Here is a 12,615-nt window from a genome sequence, read left to right as displayed (position 1 = left end):
CTTAGAGTGCAGAGATACGCACATTTATGTCACTTACTGCAAAAAGTATAAAAACGAGTTGTTACTAATTATGCCTTTACAAACACCAAACACACTTAGATGTGAGCACAAGTCGTTAAAGTTAATGCATTAATGTAGTTCCACTTTGAGTGTATATAAATGCGTCCTTTTGTTTAAAATTTTGGGCGTTATTCGTTTAAATGTTTCAATGGAAATTTCATGTTATATCCTAACTGTTACTTATTACTTAGATATTAGTAGATCATGCTTTCGCTAAGTTTATATTGCACATTATTAGTAATCATTTAAAATATTATAAAAAGAAATTTTTCACTCTCCATTCTGTTTAGTTTTAATGTTTATTATGTTAAATATACTTTTCACAATTTTTACATGTGCACATAAAAACGATTTTACACGAACTTTAACTGCAGCATTTCACTCTATTTTCGTTAGAACCCATAAGTGAATTTTGTTGCCTTACTTTCTTTTTTAGTTTATCTGAAAAGTACTTAACGGGCGAATCGTAAAAGCGTAACTTAGTGCCACACTGTTTCAAGTTTACAAGCTGACTGATGTGTCAAAATGCTGAGATGCTGCACAATGCCCTAAGTGAGCATTGATGCAGGATATCTATGTTCGTTTATCTTCGTGTCAATGGGAGTTTTATCACTTCGTTTTTGTTTCGGTTTAATCACAAAGCTACTACATCCTTGCTGCCAAATGCCAAATGCCTGCTGCCAACTGCTGTTAGATGCTGATAACACTTTTTCCAAAGAGCATAAAAATTTATGTAAACAGAGAAAAAATGTCTAACATAAAAGCAAAAAATGCCGCTTAACAGTAGAGTATTTATGTTAACAGAATTCTGTTCATTTTAACATAATGTAAAACATGCTAATTATGTTAATATTAAAGCAGAAATGTTCGTCTGAACAGTTGGCAAATATTTAAATTAAAAAAAACTGTTTAACAGTTGGGCAATAATTTTTTATTTAATGTTAAAAACAAACATTAATTTCAATAAAAATTTTATAGTTAGTTAGTTAATTAGTTGTGGTGGAGGGAGGACGAGATCTCCTCAATTAGCTAAAGAGCCGTTTTGAAACCACAAAAAACCTCGTAATAGTGGGTAGTAGGGAGAAGGTCAGGCTAGAACGAACCAGACGCATTTAGATAATAAAATTTTATAACTTTTTTATATAAAGAGGTTTTCGAACAGAAGTGAAACAACAAAAATTTATTTTTTAAATTATTTTAATTAATTGAATTTTTGGCTAACCATAGAGCTGTTTCGAGTATTGCCAAATACCCTTCATCAGCAAATAATTATTTTTGAGACTGCAAGTACCAGGAATCGAACTCGGGTCCTGCCAAATATGAAGCTCAGAATCAGCGCACCTTAACCAACTGATCCAAAGCCGTACTTGACTTTTTATGTTCGCATATTTTTGCTGGAGTTTTGTTACTTTTGCTATGAAAGTTTTTATTAACAATTTTACTTGCTGTATTTATATATTAGAACGAAATCATAAACCAGCTGTAGAATAATTGAATTAATTAATTAATTATATTTTTTATTTTTAATTATTAAATTTCAAAAATATTCTATAACTTTTTTATAATTTTTATAACATAAAGAGACAGAAAGAAAATACTTAGTATTTGTCTGTACTAGAAACAGATGTATATAGATAAAGCCCTGAAATTATTTACGAAAACTGACAGACTTACCAACACCGCGTTATCGAATCTCAGAATGGTTACAGGCTCCTTGGGAAGGTATGCAGATCTGAGGTCAATTATTGCTTAGTTTGATGAAGTAATAAACAATAATGCAGTCAAAGCGTACAGAGAGGTTATGAAGAAACCTCGCAGTTAATAGAGAGTAAAAGTGCTGAAGAGCACTGACTCAACTAGCCTCAACATAATAATAAAAATAAAGTGTTGTTTATTTATACCTACAAAAATTCTATCTATTACAAAAATAGCGTCTACGTAGTTATCTTTGCTATTGTGTAACACACGGTTCCAAAGTTCAAAACTGACAGTGATCTATTTACAGACATTTGCACTCCAAAAATTATGTACTTAAGCTAGCAAATATTTTCAAGGATCTCCGATGATGTATTTTTGACGATATTTAGTCAGTCCAACGATTTATTTGTTGGACAATATTTCATTGGGATTTTAAATTTTCTTCTTTAATGACGTTTTTGTAACAACTATTTAGTCAGTTCAAAAATTTATTTGATGGAAAATATTTATTTGGAATTTAAGAGATCCTCAGTATTAACAACCGTTTCTATTCGAAATAGTTTTCTTGTTGTGCTACAAAAAATTCTTAATTAAAAATAAATTCCTTCATCATAATTGATTTCAAAAATTAAATTAAATGAATAGAAAGTTTTTTATATTTTTCAATGCAAATAGTAGCAGTTTTGGAACTATTGTCTGTAGATTTTAAAAATAATCAGTTAACGAACTGGGTTTTGTGGTGTAGATGACTTCCACTTGAAAAGAAAAGAGTTTCACAAGACACTAGATATAAGCCACGAAGTCAGGCTGGGTCAACCGCTTTATAAAATCTGTAGATAGAGTGTACTGCTTTCCAAAAAAGACACATCAATACACCTGTTGCGTCCCAGTTAAGGTTTATGAATATTCACAGATATGATCAAATTCGTGCGTTGCTCTTTAACTTACTGCCAAAAAACCTGTTAAATAGAAATCCGCCATGTATGCTCATGTTTATCAATGCAGCTAGGTGATTTCAAAACATTCGATCGAGTCTTTAAATTAGTATGGAACGTCGTATTAAAAAAGTTTCCAGCACTAGAAAACTATTTCGGGTTTATTATAAAACAGACATTACATTATACACGTTCTTACAATAAATTAAATAAGAACTGCATATTTTTCTTTAAAAATATGCTTATATATATGGTTATATATGAAATAACCAACTGATATATTCTTATAACAGTTTGTTTTTATATGTTTAAAATAACAGACCATGATATATCGTAAGTTGGACTAGAAGTCATATGTTACTGTTATTGTGCATAAGTGGAACTTACTTTAACAGATGACCAAAGTAGTTTCGTTTAGTTTACATTTGGTAATATAGAAGCATATTTTTCGGTTTATTGCAGTCTTAAATGTCAAAAACAAATTAAACTTAAAGTGTATGAAATATTAAAAAATAGATATTTGCAATTTTCGATTACTAAGTATTTCAAGTTTCATTTTATATAACGTATTCTCTTTGACATAAATTGTGTATAATTATATTGCTGCTAATTTCTGTGATATTTTTTGCAATACATCATAGCCTTTAAATATAATTCGATAATTAGAATGATAGCACAATATTATTCTATTTAAAACATTTGTTTTAAAATAAAAATAATAAATCTATGCAAATGACTTTCAATTAAACAATATACCCATCGCGAAAGTGGAATGATAATATATTGCCAATATAATTAAGTATACATTAATGAAGAATATATATTTATATTGAATTTTAAATGAAAAGCTAACCTTAAATATATAACAAAGGACTGATATTCAATAGCTTCAATTTCGTTCACATTTGTTTTAATTTGAGTTCGAAGCCCGGCATTTGCAGTCCAACAAATTATATACGGACTATAAACTATTTAAAGAAAAATTCGAATATTGCCTAACATTACTGATGATAATTACTTGGCAATACTCGAAACAGCGTTGTAGGTATGATCAACCAAATTTCAATAAATAAATTAAATTTTTTGAGTTGTGATTTCTTCATTACTGTTCAAACCCTTCTAGTTTTTTTGAAATGTTTTTTTCAAACAAATGTTTGTAAAATTTATTTTGTAATGAAAATGTAACAACTTTCTTAACATAATAATATATTAAAAATTTTCTTTAACATTTACGTTCTCCAAAAACGAACGAATAATGCACATTACAGTTAGAGAAGTTGATATAACAGAACCGTTCTTTCGCTGTAATCGTAGCAGAGCCTGTAATAATATCTGTAAACGTCCTTCCTAATACGCTTGCATTCATATCTTTATCACTTTCGTATATTACAAGTACATTAATAACAGACGGGTATTCAAAAATATACTTTTATATGATTTCAAATTTTATACATAATTAATGTAGTTCGTAAAATGTATCGTTCATAGGAGATTGTAGTAAAAATTTTTTCAAGACTGTTGTATGTATCCAAAAACAGTAAAGTAGCTTGAAGTTAATAAGATATTTAATACTTGTATACAAAATCTTAAGATCATGTGATTTCAAGGAATTTACTGGATCACATTTCTCTACATATAACCTATTGTAAGTTAGTTTATTATTATGTTGAAGCTAGTTGAGTTAGTGCACTTCAGAATAAGTATATCCCACACCAATATTTGCAGATTCTGCTGGGGTGAGGAAGATTCTATGGAACATCTGATCACAAACTGTGTTGCACTAGGCCACAGAGGAAACAAAATTTTAGGTGCATGCCAACTAGAGGATGAAGACTTTCGAAAACTCCATCCGAAGGAGCTGGTTCAATTCCTCGAGATACTAAATATCTAAATGCAAGGTCGCAGTGCATAGTGGCCTTAGCAAAACCCGAAACCCCCAAACATCATTACCAAATATTTTATGAATTTGCACTTTTACTCGCTATTACCTACGAGGTTTCTTCAAAACCCTTCCCTACGCCTTGTCTGGATTATTGTTTATCACTTCATCAGACTAAATAATAACTGACCTCAGATCTGCATAACTCCCCGTGCTTGTAAAAAATCACACAATATTTAATATATTTTTAGAAAGCAAAGGACGTAGCTCTATTCTTTATTATTATGAGAGTATGGTCCTTACTTTCATTACCAATTGAACGTGTTATAATAAATCCGAAACTGGTTATTTGCTTGGTGTTAATAGTTTTTTACGAAAGTGGTCATCAGCATCCGCCAATGTTACTTAAATGGACTTGTTTGAACATATTTGCCAAATATATATAATAATAATAATTCAAGCCACTTATCCTCACGATTGCTATATGTATATTATTCGACGCCTTACGTTTTTTAAATGATGTAACAGTCCTGTCAAATTACCATACCACTCCGCGGAAGGTGTTTGAATATTCTAAAGCTAAGAGTAAGTAAATATTCTATACCTGTCATAAGAGGTGATTAAAATCGTGTAGGCACTACCCAAAATGCTTAAAGTATAAATGGTACTAAGTGTTTAATGTTACACACGACCGGAGAACTAAATTTGATACAACGAGAACTAGATGGTTTATGGGTTGCAGCTTCGGTTATCCTAATTAATTGAAGTTGAATTCTTTAATGGGAGTATCGCGGTGACTGTGATTAAAACCCAAAGTAATACGGGTAGAATGATTGTGTTTATTACGTTAATTGCATTTTACAACTGAATGCTGTTTTCCAAAGAACATCAGAAATGTTAAATGGGCCTCGCTTACTCTCAAAGATGAAACTATATGCAAACATATAGCTTCAATTGATATCTGTGAGATTCCTTGGAATTCCACACATTTCATATTTTCCAAAGAACTTCAGAGGTGTTAGAATGGCCTCGCTTACTCTCAAAGAGGAATCTATATGCAAAAATATAGCTTCAATTGGTATCTGTGAGATACCTTGCAATTTCACAGATTTGATGTGGTATTATATGTATTATAGTGATACATACTATGTTAAGAGCACCGTGGTGTTGGGGCTTGAAGGCAGATAATCATGTTGAATAACGATGGACTCTGTCTAATTGTCACTACTAGCGTAGCTATCTGAAGTGTTTAATTTTTCATCATGTAATTTGAAGTTAATTTTAAATATTTTTAAGTATATGTGTGCTTTTGAATTGTAGGTAATCATCAATTGTTCAAAAAATAATTACTAAATTTAAACTAAAAAATGGCAAATAGTTTAGAAAAAATTGCTAAAGAATAAAATGCATGAAAGCCTTTGAAAGATAAATTAATGGATTTTAATGAAATTTTGTAAATTTTATTTTATATACTATTTAAAATCATTTAATTTGTATATTGATCATTTGCATTTATTCATGTGATTATCTCATCAAAAATTAATTCCAAAATATGCAAATTTTTGGTTGTTTTTGTTTTCATGTTTTATTGGTTGATTACCGTGGCATTTACCTGGGCAGCAATACTAATGCAATTATTTTTATAAAGTTTTTGGCTATCGAAAAAACAAATAAACAAATAAACAAACAACATAAACAAATATAAACATTTATGAAAATTGCTAATGGCACACGGGAGTATGCCAAACATACCACCGGCAATAATGGCCCCAAAACGAAACCAAACAACGCCAATAACAGCAGCTGCAGAAGTGGCAAAATTGGTAGGACTGGCAGGACTGGTAGAACTGGGAGGACTGGTAGAACTGGCAGGACTAAAAACAGTGTCAAAAGGAATTAAGCCAACATTTTATGTGCATTTATAATCATTTTGAACATTTGTGACCAGAAAATGAAATGAAACAAAACAAATAAAATCGTAGAACACAAAACTGCCAAAATGAATTAAACCAACTCGAGTAGGAGTAGGAGTAGCAATAAATGAATATTTTAAAAGTGCTTAAAACATAATAACGTGTTAAACAATTTAATTAGGCAATAATGAGACCTTTGGGACAAACAAATGTACCATGCATTCCCTCCAAAAAAAAAAGATATGTTTGAGGTAACAGAAAAAATTTGAACAAAAATCAGCCAAAAAAGAGAACACAGTGTCGTGCTTGGAAAACAGGTGTAGTTCTGTTTCCGCATAAAGGACGAAAAAATTGTCGACTAATTTTTATATTGACACATGCGACATACAAACACAATGTAAAGGATAATAAAATGCAAATATTTAAGTTAACATTACAACATTAAGCCAACCTCGCTTCGCAACCTCAACGAGACTAAATGCGATTTCACAGTTAACAGTGCTAAAGCATAAAAATATAAAAGTCAAACTCATAAAATTCATGCTACCAAACACCCAACCAACATAAAAAAGCAAAGTTCAAATGATTTTAAGCACGGCGAGGAAAATAGTAGGAAAATCCTTTGAATTTTGACCGGGTTTGCATTTTCAGTAAGCGATTTTGTTGAGTTTGAAAAAGAAAGATAAATAAAAATAGAGAAATGCGAGTAAAATATGAAAGCAATATGCATAGTGACAGCACACAATAAAGTAAGCTAACAGCACCAACAGTGGCTGCAGCAGCCGTAGTGTAAGCAGCGTTATTTTGCTGTACAGCATTTGCTGCATGCAAATGTCTGATATTACGTGCAACAGCAGCAATGACAGCGGCAACAGCAGCAGCATAAACTCATCTTATCATATCATGAATAATGCAAGAATTTGTTAGAGACACATGACTAGTATTGCACTTTTCTGCATTTCTCCGCTCTTCGCTCTCCAGTCACCGTAGTCCACCGCTTAGACTTACACTGCAGCACACAATTATGCTGCACATGTACTATCCACACTTATGACTGGTACTACACCTACTGACAACACAACTGCCGTCTGTGCACACTATCTACATAACATTTTTTAATAAAGTGCAGTAAGGATTGTGGTCGAGGAAGAATTTTTCAAAAAAAATATTTTAAATATCCTCGCTTTGTTTTGCTTATTGGCATTTGTAATGAAATCGCTTAAATACATCAAAATAAATTTTATTTTTTTTTTTTTCATTTTTGCAATTTATATTCAATTTTATATTATTTTTATATTACATTACCTTTTAATATTTTTTAATATTCTTTGATATTTTCTCAAATTTAACACATTAATAAGCAACTTTGCTGTAAGCAATCTCATTACACAAATTTTTTGCTTTGACACAGGAGCACGCATCAGCGCTGCAAAAGCAGCTGTTAAGGCAGTGGGGATCTATGGGTGTGCAGCACTACTTCGGAAGTGGCTTAAATTTCTTATGTGAAGTTTTTCATGTTTTCGATGGTAAATTTCAAACTTAGTAACGTGACAACGAAGATTTTTCTAAAAAATTACTTTTGTAACAAATTTTTTCTCAATTTTCTCATCTTTCAACTTTTATATACAATATTTTTATTTTATATATATATACTATATATGTATATATTTTTTACTTACATATATTACTACAGTAAAAAACTTCAAGCAAATATAGAAAGTGTGCTGCAATTTTTTTTATTTTATTTTTTATTTTTTAAAATTATTTTTTATATGCAAAATTCTCTGCTTTAAATATTTTACATGTTTGAAAAATTCATAACTTTGGTTTATGAGTTATGCTTCAAATGACTTTTCATATACTTTGTCGTCTACGTGCATTTTTTGACATTTTTAAGACTCACACAATCAAACACAGTTGCATATCATATATTTTTTATTTATAACCTGATTTTGCTTTAAAATGGCAACATCAAGAGTTGCCATTCGAAAGTGTAATTCCAGTATCGTAAACTCAAAACACAGTTTTTACAATAAAATGTTTGAAGGTTGCAGAATTATTTGCTGAGTAACATTCAGTAATACAAACAAAATTATTTTTTAAGTACGTCAGTTCAATGTAATAAAAGTAGCTATATATAACCCAAACAGAGGATTTATAGAACCATTTTCCCCCGTTAAATGAACTTTATGTTTTAGGTTATGGTTAGGTGTATCACATAATCTGCTTAATATTTTATGCACTCTCTGATGCACTAACAGGTTACGACGCATGTAACAAACACCTACATATAATAAGTATATCCCACACCTATATTTGCAGATTCTGCTGTGATGAGGAAGAGTCTATGGAACATCTGATCACCAACTGTGTTGCACTAGGCCACAGAGGAAACAAAATACCAACTAGAGGATGAAGACCTTCGAAAACTCCATCCGAAAGAGCTGGTTCAATTCCTCGAGATACTAAATATCTAAATTCAAAGGGGTGCACAAAAGATCAAACTGGTCGCAGTGCATAGTGGCCTTAGCCTAACCCGAAACCCCTAAACACCATTACCCAATATTTCATGAATTTGCTGTGCTAACATGATGTTAAGAAAGTAAATAAAATATTTTTGTGCTTCCCCAAAGGTTTTTCCGGAGAAAGTCAATCTTAGAAATCTGTCTTAGGAATTTGAGTTACGAATTTATCTTAGAAATCCATCTCAAAAAATGAAAATCAATCTTAGGAATTTTTTATAGGCATCTGGCTTGGTAAACCGTCTTAGGAATCTATCTTAAGAATCAGTAACAGAATTCCGGCTTCAAGAATCGTCTTAAACAACACAATTTGGGAATTTGTGTAAAAAATCCGGCTTAGAAATCTTTCTTGGGAGTTCGTCTTAGAATACAATCTTAGGAATCTGTCTTACAAATCCATCTCAGGAATCTATCATAGGAATTCGTCTAAGAAATCCTGCTTAGGCATTCGGCTTAGGACTGACTATGACTTAGAAATCCGTATTGAGAATCATTCATAAGAATCCGGCTTAGAAAACCGTTTTAGAAACTTATCTTAGGAATCCGTCTTAGAAATCCGTGTTAGGAATCCGTATGGGAAATCTGTCTTAAGAATTCATCTTAGTAATCCGTCTTAAGAATCTATCTTAGGAATCCGTTTTAGGAATTGGTCTTAAAAATTACTCGTAGGAATCTGTATTAGAAAATTGTCTCAGGAATCCATCATTAGAATCAGTCACAGTAATCTGGCTAAGAAAATCATCGCAAGAATCTGTGTTACGAATGCGTTTCAGAAATCCGCTTGAATAACCCTTTTTAAGAAATCTGTCTAAGTAATCTGTTTTAGAAGTCTGTCTTATGAACCCCAGCAAATAAGCAACTTTCTGCAAATAGACCTTATTGTAACATAATGCAGTTATAGAACTCATATTATATTTTACATCTATTGCAGTGTCATGGGTGTTTCTCCCAGGTCAAGATGATTTATTATTTTATAATGTGCAGAGTATTTCCGACTTAAATGGCATAAATGCGGAAGGTGAATTATCGATTCATGAAGTAAAAAAACTGGAGGACGTACTAAAAAGGAGTAAGTTTCTGACAAAATGAGAAAAGATCTTGATAGGATCTTGACTTTGATAGGATTTAAAAAGTTTAAACTCTACTAGTCAGATTATTTTATGTAATTTATATTAGGCACTATAAACTATGTGTATAAACTGTATAATTAGCATGATTATAGACAGGAATTCCACTTCTTAGTTTGTCTATAGATATCATCAGTAACTATTATTTTGTTCTGATTATTTTAAATTAATTTATATCGTCAATTAAAATGAAATAGTTTCAATTTCTTACAAATTAAATGGAATTGGCACACACCAATTGAGATTTTATTATTGTTTTTACAAATCTGTATTTTGTAATATTATTTATGAAATAATTAAGTTTTACTAGAGAATAAACTTAAACATAATGCAGAATGAAATGCAGTTCTTACTGTCTCTATCATTAAGTCTGTAGACTCTTGAGAGCTGCGATACTTTCAAAACCGATTTAATGCTCAAATAAATCGAGATGATTTTGCTTTGGGAAAATGCTTCACAACAAAAGTAAAAGTCCAAGCAAAATTACGTAGAATTCATAATAAACAACCAAAAAAATGTAAGAAAAATTAAATTCAATTAAAAAAAATATCCTCAGTCGTCTATTCAATATATTGTCCACAGTGACGAAATTAGTAATTCCGAGTTAATTTCATTAACAATTAAAAATTTATGTGTAATGCAAATTGTTTCGTTGTGGATTTTTTGCTGCAATCTTCACAGGAGCAGCAAAGCAGCGGAGCAGCAAACAGCAGAGCAGCAGAGCAGCGGAGCAATTTTTGCATACCGCAAACGATACACAACGGCAAAAAGCTGTGCTCACCGAAATATGGAAATACACAATAAAAAGACTGCATAACCATGTCGAAATAATTTGAAATTGGAAAATTTTATCTTTTCATTAAGTTAATTGCAAATTGGATGAAATTGTAATTTTACACTTCATTTCGTGCAATTCATGGCTGACTGACAATTTAGTTTATCATTAAGGAAACACATTGGTTCATGGGACGATGCAAGAGTCTTGCTGCCGCTTAATGCCGCTTGTATGCGCAAAGTAGACGCTTTAGCATTGGCTGGGACTGCTGTTGCAACGACGTTAAGTGCTGCACTGATTGGAAACACAATTCTGTAGTGGGTGTGGCACAATACGAAGAGAAAATACAAATAATTAACATTTTCATATTAATATCAAATTAAATTAAATTTAATTAAAATATTAAAAAATAATTAAAGCAACTCTTGTGGAGAAATTCTAAGAATATTAAAACAATGGCCTTATATATTTGTGACAAAATTAGTAATAATTTTGTCATTACAAGAGAAATATTCTATTAGTAGTTAAAATTGCAAACAATAGCAAGAGTAATGAGGTCAAAAAAAAATGTATTCAGCATTTTATGTCATTATAACTTCCATTGGGAGCAGATAGGAACTATAGGTTCGATTGTTATGTTGAGGCAAGTTGAGTCAGTGCACTTGAGCATTTTTACTCTCTATTAACTGCGAGGTTTCTTCATAATCCCTCTCTACGCATTGACCGGTTTGTTGTTTATCATTTCATCAGACTAAGCAATAATTGACTTCAGATCTGCATACCTCCCCAAGGAGCCTGCAACCATTCTGAGTAGTGTAGTGCCGGTCTTATGTCCAAAACCCACTTAATCGCAAATAATGGCCTATTGTAGTACCACAGGATTGGCGTTTGTTTATACATAGGCTAGAGAATGGATTATGATCAATGCCGAAATATTGGATCCTTTCATTAAGTAAAGATGAACCAACTTGACAGTTCTATAAACTTGTGTAATGATACGAATCTACCATTAAGAAGTGGTGAATCAACCCGACAATTCAATAAACAATTCTATTCTATAAACTTGGCAAACTTCCTAATTTTGCAGGAAGACAACTTAGTCAGGTCGGTAAGGAAAGGAGCCCGAAATATCTTTTAGCTTAAGATGGACACTGATATATGAGCATACAATTTTCTCTTTATCCGCAGAGTCACAACCACAACAAAAGTTATTATACGAAGGGAGTTTTAAGGCGTCTTCCTTTGATGCCTATATTGTAGTGCTGAGCAGGTTAGACCTTAGTTGAAGTAATTATTATTACTTTTCTCACCAGTTTAGATCAGATCAATCTAGAGATCTAACAGCATAATTCGTTTGCCCAATTTTGCTTAGCTATAATTAGATATATTTATTTCATTACCAGTTTAACTGTTAGAACTAGAATACCAAAGAATACCTAACGTAAATTAAAAATTATTAGTTAAAATTTTTCTAGTTTCAGAGACCAATTTATTCTAGACAAACGAAGGCATTAGTTTAAAGTTTTAGTTGTTATGACTGAAACTTGATAGAAATAAATAAAGGAGTCTAGTTTTTCTATTAATGTATCAAAAAGTACATTTCTGATTTCTATTAGTGGTCACATGTTACTTGTTAGAAGCGATCTTATCCTGGGATGAGATAAGTCATTATTAATGTAGATGTTATGAAGAAGCAGATGAAAAAA

Source organism: Teleopsis dalmanni, chromosome 2 (assembly GCF_002237135.1).
Source record: "Teleopsis dalmanni isolate 2A chromosome 2, ASM223713v2, whole genome shotgun sequence".
NCBI lineage: Eukaryota > Metazoa > Arthropoda > Insecta > Diptera > Diopsidae > Teleopsis > Teleopsis dalmanni.
The sequence above is the reverse complement of the archived record's forward strand: the minus strand, read 5'-3'. Positions refer to the sequence as shown.